This window comes from Dermacentor albipictus, chromosome 2, assembly GCF_038994185.2.
Source record: "Dermacentor albipictus isolate Rhodes 1998 colony chromosome 2, USDA_Dalb.pri_finalv2, whole genome shotgun sequence".
NCBI classification, from domain to species: Eukaryota; Metazoa; Arthropoda; class Arachnida; order Ixodida; family Ixodidae; genus Dermacentor; species Dermacentor albipictus.
This window is the reverse complement of record NC_091822.1, coordinates 88,810,932-88,822,615: the sequence shown is the minus strand read 5'-3', so window position 1 is coordinate 88,822,615 and position 11,684 is coordinate 88,810,932. Positions and strand designations below refer to the sequence as shown.

The following is an 11,684-nucleotide window of genomic DNA, read 5'->3' as shown; positions in this document are numbered from 1 at the left end:
TACTTCAGATTTTTATATGGAAAAAAAAAACAGCTATTAGTGATGTGCTGGAATCAAAGTTACTCCTTGTGAGAGTTCCATTACAATTTTATTCACTGCCACAAAAAAATAACGAAAGAATTCAGAAAAAGATATGGTTTCATGCAAACATGAAAGGCACATCATGCCATTACCAGAGATCTTTCGTTGCATTTTAAATTTAAGCCGACTTATACCTATTAATTTTACTCATGTATTTTAGAAAGCAATAAGTTATTTTTACAAAGTTATGTCAAATGCAGTTTTTATTGAACTCTGACAATGGCACAGATGCACTTGCAGGTGTGCGATTCCATGCCGAATCGACCAGCGTTTTTTTGACAGCACACATATAGCTGAAACATTACTATATGTTTACTAGAGTTCAAAACTCGTTACCCACTTTTATTTATTTTTGCCAGATATTTTGTAGCACTTTGGTGACAGTTTAGTTTTCCTGCTCAGCTGAGCTAGAGGACATCAATCAACATTCTTCTTCAAATGCACATTGTATTGATCGAGGCCTTCAAATGGTGTGCGTGGAAATACGGTGAAGTGATGCAACTGCCAAAATAGCCAATTTTTAAAATATTTGAATACTTCAATTGCTTTCGGCACCGGCAAAAATGAGTCAAATTGCAATCCGTTAGTTTTTTTTTTTCGTAACGAAAATTCACAGGACAGAAATTAAATACAGAATGGTAGCCCAGGTGACATAGTATAGCAAAAAAATGTGAAGCTTTGAAGGTTCAGCTAATCGCCTGTAAAAAAAAAACAAATTTTAATCTTTTGCAAGAAGCTTCATGTTGAAGGAAAAAACAGCTTTCATGGTTGGCCAAAAAGTATGTGATACATTATTGGATAGCTCTACATGTCTGCTATGCATGTGTGAAGTTAAAAAAGGCATTATTTTTAAATGCGAGAAATTCTTTTTTGAAATTTTGTCAGCACCGACTTTTCTCGGATGTGCGCACTGCTTGCCGGCTGGGAATGCAGACCACAAAGCTGGCTTCGTCTCCACACAGATGACAGAGAAGCGGTGTTAGTGTCTGCATTTTATTGCCAAGGGACACATGCTCTAACGCAACGAGGCTTGTGTTTGGTGTGGGCCAGGTAAACCATACAGCCATTACACATAAAATATCAATACGAGGTCTGTTAGAAAAGTATCCGACCTTTGGCTGAAGAAAAAAAAAACTGGGATAACTGGAGCGTTGGAAACCTAATCACTCTCAAAGTAGTCTCCTTGGGACTCCAGCCACTTCTCCCAGCGGTGCTGCCATTGTTAGAAGCATTCCGAGAAGGCCTCTTTCCGAATGGAGTTTAGCTCAGCTGTCGTTGCAGCCATAATGTCTTCTCTTGTCTGCAATTGTGCTTCTTTCAATGGCCTCTTGATTTTGGGAAATAGCCAGAAGCCGCAGGCGGCTATATAAGGAGAGTAAGGAGCCTGTCGAACTACAGGAGTCTGGTTTTTCGCCAAAAGAGTCTGAATCAAGTGCGAGAAAAGCATTGTCGTGATGGATGCGCCAATTTCCTGTTGACAACTTTGGTATCTTGCGCCACACAGCATCACATAGGCCATGGAGGACATCCCTGTAGTAGTCTTTAGTGATTGTTTGACCCTGTGGTGCGTACCCGTGGTGTACCACACTGCGGGAGTCAAAGAAAGCAGTCAGCAACACTTTAACGTTGATGCGCACTTAGCGGTCTTTGGTTGGTGACGTGGAATGCTTCCACTGTAATGACTGGGATTTGGTTTCCCGGTCATAAACATACATCCAAGACTTGTCACCAGTGAATATGGTGTTCGTGAAGTTGAGGTCACTGTTTGTGGAATCCAGCATGTCTGTGAGACTTCAACACGAAGTTGCTTTTGCTCCACCATGAGCAGCTTGGGAACGAATTTCAGGGCAAATCTCTTCATGGCCAAATCTTCGGTGATAATGGAATGTGGATAAAATGTGCTGATGCCCACCTCTTCCACAATTTCTTGGATAGTCACAAGACGGTACCGCATCACCACAGGGTTCACTTAGGCAATGACCTGGTCATTTCGGCATATTGATGGCCGACTGGAGCGTGGCTCGCTCTCCACCGATGCGTGGTCGTCTTTAAACTGGTTGTACCACTCCTTAATCTGTGTGCTGCTCATAGCGCAGTCACCGAAAGCAGTCTGAATCTTCCGAATGGTTTCCACGTGGCTGTCGCCCAGTTTCTGGCAAAATTTGACGCAGTAGCACTGCTCCAGTCGCTCCGCCATTTTCCTTGCAATAAAAAAACGACGAGAGCACTGTGTACTACCTCATTCAAATGCTGCGTCCCAGCAATTCACGCTATTGGCAGGCGGGAAAAAATTCGTGCATGCGCGAAAAGGTTCAAGGGTGGCTGATGAAAACGCGCTTGTTTCATATTCATCAGGTGTCTGCAAAAAAAAGTCTAATACTTTTCTAACAGACCTCGTACGTATTAATATATGAGGGAATCCTGCAGTGTTAAAAGATATCTTTCATGCAGTTTACAAAAAGAAATATCGGCTATTATGTAGACAGTAAATCCAGGAAGAGCGCTGATATTGTTCATACAAAGCATTTTAAAGGGCATGTCGCACTGCAATGCAACACAGAGGGAGCAGGACACTTCGTGCCCTGCTCCCTGGAGCCCAATGATGATGCAAGTAGAAAACACCTTCATAATTAAGACTGAAAACCTACATAAGTGTGAACAAATTCTTGTGGTGTTGTTTGCTACCACTGTTTCAGAGCCAGAACGTGTTCACCTATAAAAGTCATATTTCCCTTGTTCAGTCTGATGTGGTCAGACACCACTGGCGACCACTTTTTGCATTCATGTTAAAAAAATACAAGTTGAGACTGCAGCTGCAGCGCTTGACGTCACCTGCCTTCGCAATGATAAAAAAGGCAGTCAGTTTGTTGAGTAGTTTTTGTGGCTAATTATATTAACAATCTTTCCTTGCTAGCTGACATGGCTTCATATATTTATGCTATATTTATGCTGTATGTGTGATCCACAAATGAACATTAGAGAAAATAATTTATTGCACTTAAAGAATACCTTTTTGTTACTTGTCACATGCATAGCAGACATGTAGGGCTGTGTAACGATGGGCGACATACTTTTGTGCCAACCTCCAAAGCTAATTTTTTACCTTCAACACGAAGCTTCTGGCAAAAAATTGGAACTTTCAGTTTTTTTAGCTGATCAACTGAACGTACAAGGCTTGAAATATTTTGCAGCTATCCCAAGTCAACCAGTCTGATTTTATATTTATTTTGTGCCTTCTGTATTTCCCTACATTAGAAGAAAATTCAAACTTTGCAAATTTTGGCAGTCACACCACTTGTCTCTTGACATGAACATCATCTGAATATCTGGATCATACAATTTCCCTTTCAAAAGAAACGTGTATCAGTGCCTTCTAGCTTAGCTGGGCAAGAACAATAAATTTTTGCCAAAATTCAAAAAAATTTTTGCGAAGGAAAATAAATGGGGAGCAAGAGTTCGGAGTTTCAACTATATCTGTGATGGTCAAAAAAACGCTGGTTGGTTGCCCTGGAATGACTCAAGTGTATGTATGAAAGCAAATTTTCTCAAAAATTTTCTTATTGTACCTACTCAAAATCAAGCAAACTTGAAATGCTTTGCCATAGTGGAACAGTTCTTGACAAAATTGGGTGGTTTGGCATGAAATGACTTAAGATACTTAAAAAATATATTAATAAGGAAACACTATCCTTACTGGAACCATATCAAAAACTAACATAAAAATGTAGTGAACTATAACAAAGCACAGCACTTGTATTCTGGATTAAGCAATCCAATGTGGGCTTCTCAGGAGACTTGCATAATCAGCATAAATAAAATTAACATAAAAATGTCAAGGCATTGAAAGGCACAACATTTGTATGCTCATTTGAGAAATCCAAATTGAGCCCTTCAGGTGACTAACATAAAACATAAAAATGTTGAGAGTTACAAAAGCACAACACTTGTGTTTTGGTTTGAGCTGTCCAACTTGGGCTCTTGAGAGGCTATTGGTCCCATGCGAGAAGTGAGGCCAGAGTTCTTTACATAGGGCATGTTGGTACCAGGAAACTTGTGACACGTGAAGCCTGCAACAAGAAGCCAGAACAAGTTTTAAAAAGCAACTTCTACATGCAAAAGAATGGCATGCAATATGCCCTTGTTATAATGAAATTGATTTATGTATTTGTGTAGCTTAATTCCAACTTTCTACGGGTACAGCTTTGCAGCATGACCATTTAAATTGATTCTGTGTGGCACGGGACTCCACTAAGTGTCAAATGCAGGAAAGGGCAAAGAGGAACAAAACACTGTAGCAAAATAACTTTACGAATATCCTCAATGTCGAAGATGTGAACTTTGCTTGCTGAGAAACAAAATGGTGAAAAAAATTCATGTTGTTCATAAATAAACCTGAACTGACAATTAAATTGTTTCTTGTAACTTTCATAATTAAAATGTGCAGCATTTAACTGTGCTTTTCCATGCTCCAAATACAATACTGTCATGTCACTACAATTGAGTGTAGCTTCATTTGAAGTTAGGTTTCCTGAGTTCACATGCAATCGGAATGTACTTCTCGCCTTACAATGACTTAGGCCTTTCTACATTAAAGAAGACACTGCTTACAGCAAAGTATGTTTTCTGCCTCAACGATTGAATTACTGTTATAATGAGGATTTCATGTAGTTGTGCACCAAGCTGCTTAGCATGAAACATGCAGAATGTGACAGATGCGAAGAAATGCTGTCTTTTAAGAGCCATATGCCATAGGACTGACTTCTTTAACCCTTTTAGGGTTTACTGCCGTACATCTGTGGCTGTGACGGAACGTTCCGAAAAAATTTGCCGTTTCAGAACAAAGTGTTGCTAACATCCCACTGGAGGTGCTGCAACCTTCTGAGGCTTCTAGAAAATATTCTTAAAGTGCTGTCGCTCCATGGGTTTCTCCAAAACTGATTTTCACTTAGCTCCTTGGTGTCTGTCATTGCAGTAATTTGGGAGTGTTGCCACAAGTTTTTGTAAGTTTCATTACACAAAAAAATTATGCTGCTTTATCCTGCATAAAAAAATAAAACATCTAAAACTGCAAATACTGAAATGGTATTGCCACTTCATCGTTATTTAAAAATATTATTTACCACTTCATTTTCTCGGAACGTCACTCTGAAGAACTTAAATCTGCAATAAAAATATTAAGAGTGCACGAAAAGTGATTTTTGAGGCTGAACCGAATAATGCTAGAAGCAAATCAAATAATGGATAGCTTCTGAATAATGAACAGCTGATATCACAATTAATGTAAGATGAGGCTCACAACCTAGTATTATTAATGTTTGCAAGTGTCTGTCATTGTTATGTTATGAAGAGCTGTTTATTAAAAGCACAAATGGAGCAGCAAAAGGTTTCTTCACATGCACAGGACTCTTCAGTAAGCATAAATGATTGCTGTACAGCCTCTAAAGTACAGCTACTTAAGTAATGTAGCCTGGTCTGCTATTCTTACAAGTTCTTACGTTTTATGTCTATACTATGTTATTGGACGTGAAAATGTACCGTACTTTGGCTCAAATTTCATGTTTTATTGGTGTTTCGAAATATTAGAATACTCACATTTACAAATAGTGACCATTCAAAGACTAAATTGAATAGGACACTATTCAATTCGAAAGTTTTGAGCATTTGCAAACCACAAAAAATATTAACTCCTAAATTAGAGAGGCATATTTCTCCCCAAAATGTGACGCTCAACGGGCTAAACAAGAGCGACAGAAAAGTCCATTCATCTTTTTGATTATTTTAAGCCCATAATCTACTTGGCAATGGTTCATAATAACCCTGTTAACAGGTAGGTGAAGTAAGGAAGCAGGAATCAATTCTAACAATTTCAGAATGGGAGTAGTGGACATGTCTGATGGACTGTAAGAAGCTTTATACATTAGGCCCCAAGAGCCTATTTTCAATTTATTGAAGTATATGGGGAAAAGCCACATAAATATTTTTTTCATATCTTAGAATACAAAGTGATAAAGTGTGCGTTAATAAATACGAGTCATAGGTTAAGTGCTTAGAATGAGTAAGCGCCCACTAAACGTAGTACTGTTGACAGCAATGCTTGCAACTCTGTCCATGTTGTTTCTTTGATTGAAACAACCAAAAGAAAATTGCCACACCACTCAGGTTCCCTCTGCTAAAAGGCTGCTGTCTGGCATCACATGGACCTCCTTCAATATAGGAGCAACCTTAATTCGATGTGGTCTGTTAAAATTGGTGAATCTACTGTTTCACATCTCAGAACCTGGAGAGCTGTTTTGATTTCTGCAATTTGGTGAACGTGCTCCTGCTCGAGCTGAGCAGTAACCACACTTGAGCATAGCTTCTCCGCAATTCGTGTATTAGAATAACACTTTCAGGCTAATTAAACATGTCGTCCATGCCAATAGATTTGGAGCGTGCTTCACAGACAACTATTCCTTGCAATGACAGCCATGTAGCACTGCTAATGCGCCAATGCAGCTCATGTTATGTGGTGGAGCCACTAAAAACTTTCAGCAGTGAAGGCAGCTTTCAAATTTTAGAAGCATTTGTGTATGGCGGCATTACGCACTTATGATCATATGAACAGTCATTCCAAATAGTAGGCTATCGTAGCACACAACTGCACACACGGGCTACTTGAAAGTCGTTTGTTATGCCAATGGCAAGTTCATAATTTTAGAAAAAAATGTGAATGTAAAAATGCAACCAGAAAGGATATATGGTACTTGCCTATAACAGCACTGACCCTGGTGGGGTCAAGAGCCCTTTTTGCCCCTTGGTGTTATTTCCAAAGGCCAAATGGCCCATGAGCTCCTCCTCTGTGAACACATGGTGAAGCAAGGCCCTTGCAAACTTTCCTGGTCCACCATGGCAGGCCATGGTAAGCTGTGCCAGGATAACCTTTTCAATGTGCACTCCTTCAACCTATGTGAACCTGCACGTTTAAGTAAATGTTAGCAAAACAGTTTTAAGCCTTTCAAGCACATTCGCACAACAGCCCTACTGCAAATAAATTAAAAAAGTACCTGTTGCAAATCTAGAATGCTAAACTGGACTTCTTACAAGCTTCTTATGCTGTCCGGATGCCACGTTTCAGAAGAACAATCCAGCACAAACAAGAATAATAAACCAAAGTATCCAAACATCTAGTACTTGAAAAAGGGGAGTACCAGCAAAACACAAATGACACGCACACAAGGAAACGGCATTAGACACGGACTCCCTGTCAAACGCCTCTTCCGTGTGTGCGCATCCTTTGTTTTGCTGGTACCCCCCTTTTTCAAGTTCATCATGCACCAACTGGCCCAAGAGCTTGAGCTAATGCACATCTAGTACTATTTATTGTGATTACCATTCTTAGGATACTTCATATTTTCAGGTCTCTATTTTCCCATCCATTTGTGTCAATAGGTAGCCCATGGTCTAAAGGGGAGATTGGGCTGCTATGTTGAGGGAAGAGTTCAAAATCAACCGTCAGAACAGCTTGGGTGACTGGTTATGCGACCCTGGGAATATGCCACTTTTCAATGAATCTCTTTCCCGCTATCTTGGGCAACTGCTGCTGCTTGTGTTGGCAAGCAGCATTAGGAGCTCGAAGAGGGACATGATTGTCGATCATTACTAAGATTACCACTACACATCATGTTCACTTGCTGTGCTCCAGATGTAATGTGTGAGGATTCCACTCCACTGTATGAAATGTACATAAGTTGCAAGGACAGTATGTGCCAACCACCACCTCAATTAAATTAATCGACTCGCAAAGCACAGGCTGCACAAGATCACGGAGTGAACTCAGAAGTTTGTGGACAGTCAGTTGATGTCCATGTCAGGGACTTCTAGGGAGACTCGGTCATTTCCTCGATGTGCATCATCGTGCCGTCACACATTGTATTACAATTCTGTCTGTCTTGTTGTACCACCGTTCTAATAGTCATCACGTATCACCACAATTCAATATATAAATAGACACTTATATCTACTGTTTATTTAATCTTTATGGAGAATACTTTGAGCATGAGTTTTTGCAGAGATCATGAATTCTACAGCTTAAAGGAGCACTAAAGAAATATAAATTAATTAAATTCTGGCATTTTAAGTGCCAAAATGACAATCTGATGTTTAGGCACGCCATAGTGGGGAACTCTGGACTAATTTTTACTAAATTAGGCTGCAAGGTACCTGGGCAGTTTTGTATTTACCCTCCATCAAAATGCGGTTGTTTGATCCTGTGACCTCGTGCTTAGCGGAGCTGTGCCAACACCCCTAAGCAACTACGGCATGAAAGCACTATAGAGAAAAATTATTTAAGATGTATCTGTACATGACCTTCCTACAAATCAAGAGATTCACTCATACCGTGACAAGAGGCCGAGTAAACTGTAAAAGCAGCAAGAGGAAAGATTGGTGGCAGTGCTGCCTTGAAGTTACCACACCCGCTTGCTGTGACGTCATGGATTTAGATGACGTCTGTTCAGGTGTAGCAATTTTTTTTACAAATAAAGATGTTCTTCATCATATTCCAAAAACCCAAATAAAAAGCGTCAGGAACATTTACAGAACCAATACAACCAAAGTATGAAAAAATACTTGGAATCCATGATGTGACAATGAGGTGTCAGCACGAAGATTTTGGGGCGATACTCAGAAAATTAAACTTTGAGCTTTATTTTCTCTAATAATCAAGCAACTACCAAGAAATTTATAGAAGTAGTTATTTAAGACGATGCTTTATTTAAAATTCATTTAGGGTGTCATTAGTGTCCCCTTAATACAAAACAAGGAATGCACTTGGCTGCGTAATAGGTTAACATGCATCACTGGTTCTCATTAAGGTAGGATTATCAGTATAGCAAAGGGCATGCACTGGCTGCTCCAGAGGGGAGCCCTTCCACTTCCCCTCAACCTTCCAATTTCCAATTTATGAGCAGTGATGCAATTTCTGTATCTTAACAAGACATAATGCCAAGATAGAGCATGTGATGACCGGCACTTCGCACCATCCAGCTCGGCATCAATCTTTTTGGAATTTGGCCCTTGAAATGCAGAAAGCCCCGATCATTGCTCGTTCTTCAGCCAACTTTCTCGAAGGGTGCTGCTGTTCTGGTTTGATACATCTAGCAGTGCACTGCTGTATGACATAGGCCATTATACCTTCGTTCTGGTAAAACTATAAAGATGTTCACTCATGTAGACCACTAATGTCCACACTAAGTTTCATATCAGGCATATACACTGAAAAAGACACATTCTGCGTTTAATATGTTCACAAGTGACACTGAATTCACTCCCAGTCCCGGTGCAGTTGTTAAGTCTTTCAGCTGAGTGCTTAAAGGCACCATGTCTCCTAATGAAGGCACTCTGCACCAATTGATCACTGGAGCAAATGCCTTGCAGTTGCATCAGCAATGTTTTTTTCCTGCTTCCTGCAATACATTTTCACGGCATCACTGTATTTGATCATGGTGACGCTACAGAATGGATGACCAAAGAATTCACCTTTAGCGTGCCAGCTGGGGCGTCTCCCAGCTCACTTTGAATCTGAAAAAAGATGTCAGTATTAAAACGTGAAGCCACGATGCAGCAAAAGCGACAATCAAAAGAGCTACATGGACCATTAGGCTGACATAAATAGACGGATACAAATGACTAGTCATCGAATACACGAAAGTGTGGCTGCTCTTGCCAATGGCAGTGTGAGCTTGTCAAATAATTTATTTCACATTCCTCTACTTATATTAAAAATTATTTCCACGCATCTACTTAACTGTTATGGCCACATATTAAAGGCAGCTCCTTCATATAAGGCCCCAGTGTTACATTCTTTTACTCCCCGTCTACCTGATGCTACTGAAGTTTTGCTTACACTCAAAGAAAGAATTTCACAGACCTGCTCTTTCGACAAAAAACATTATTCCAAGCTTGTGGCAAAGCGTCGTCATTTAGTTCACAACGATGCGCTCCCCTTTCAATCTGCTCACTGTGTAGTGCTCGGATTCAAAGCAAAAATGGCTTTTCGACATAACTAGCTACTTCTATGGTCACAAGAAACAATGCTAATTATTGATGTTTATGTTGCCGATAACATATACATGCCGCCTCGAAACACAGTGGGACGACAAGGCAGATATGCCAGGCATTTATCTCGTTCCTTTACTGATTTTAAAACTTTGTTACATCAATCAGTTACTAAAGTGCGAAAAGCTGAAATTTCACGCTGTTACATTTCTTTAATGTTCTATCCCAGTAAAGTAGGACCTGGAGTGCCATGAAATCTGCCTTTCCGTGAATGCAGAGCACCTACGCGAAGCCGTTTGGGCGAAGCACTCGATGGCACCGAACGGAGAAGATAAAAAAAGAAAGTTGAATGCGCGCTAACAGGTGGAAAACAAAACACACGCGGTTGGCAAGGCGTATAACTCGGTGATTTCGCAGCACTCTGTGGCATCACCCCTATTGTATGTCACGTATCGCATAGAATCGCGTGTACACACTTGAAATTTTTTATTATTGCGAGACAGCCTCCTCTGTGTTTTCCGGTCGCGCGAACGTCGGCCGCACGGCGTGACAGATAGTGGGGCTGAAGCACCGCGGTGTCACTCGATCCTGAAGGGAACAGCGCAACAGAATACATTTTCGCTGATCCCACCGCCACCCCCCTTTGTTGCTACAGCTCACTCACACGCCTTGTACTAGCGTGGCGCAAACGAAATATCTTCGATTACAGTACAGATCGGATGGTTTCAGGTCGCATTGTTATGCGCTCATTAATAAGGCTAACTCAATCGGTGCTCGAACACCGTATCAGAAATCATGGCGTACAACAGCCCTGTTTTAGCTGGCACCACATAGCTGCCTTACGTCACCACAAGCGGAGAGTAAAGTTAAACCAGGACAAAGCTCCACGTTATATATCACAAATCTAGTGCTGTACAACCAATTCTCGCAACGGAAGGATAGTGCTAGGAATGAAAACTAGAAAAGAGGCCCGCGGAAAACACGCACAGGCGCTGAACTCATTTCCGGGCTCCCGTACACCGCTTGGCAATGGACGAACAAGGGGAATTCGAAACATCAACTCACCTTTGATGACGCTGAGTAGGAGGCGATCATGGCGATCTTCGAGGCAACAAGCCCATAAAAAGCGATCAACACGCAGGAATATTCCAAAGATGTCACAGCGAAGCACACAAAGAACGCAGAAAAGCAGGAAGCTTTCAAGCGAACAGCGTACACGAACTCGCCGGAATGCTCCAAGCATCAACACCGCAAACGCGCAATTATACATGTACACTCATACAAATACACGCTTATATTATCATAAATTGTACTATTTGATAACAAATTCTGTGATGTCATGTTATTACAGAACAATTGTTGCGCTTTGCATGTGTATGAAAGTTTTTTGCTTCACTTCTTTGATGAACTACTTTCTTTAGCGCAGTAACGCGGTGCACCGGCCAGAGCTAATGGAGTGCGCGGGAAAAGGCGCCAAATTCAAACGTCGCAAACGCCGTGCTAATTTGTGCGCGCACAGTTTTCGTCGTTTGGATTTAAAAAAAAAAGTAATGCGTGCCGCAACCATG

General features: G+C 40.9%; 1 long non-coding RNA gene across 1 annotated transcript; it reads right to left on the bottom strand.

The window, feature by feature from the left end:
* Nucleotides 1-321: 321 nt before the first annotated feature.
* On the bottom strand, nt 322-11,351 carry LOC135900954 (uncharacterized). The gene is made up of 4 exons (XR_010563989.2): nt 11,182-11,351; nt 9,598-9,639; nt 6,829-7,033; nt 322-4,148 (listed from the first exon to the last, which is right to left on the bottom strand). It is a non-coding gene; the product is annotated as an uncharacterized lncRNA (long non-coding RNA).
* Nucleotides 11,352-11,684: the final 333 nt, after the last annotated feature.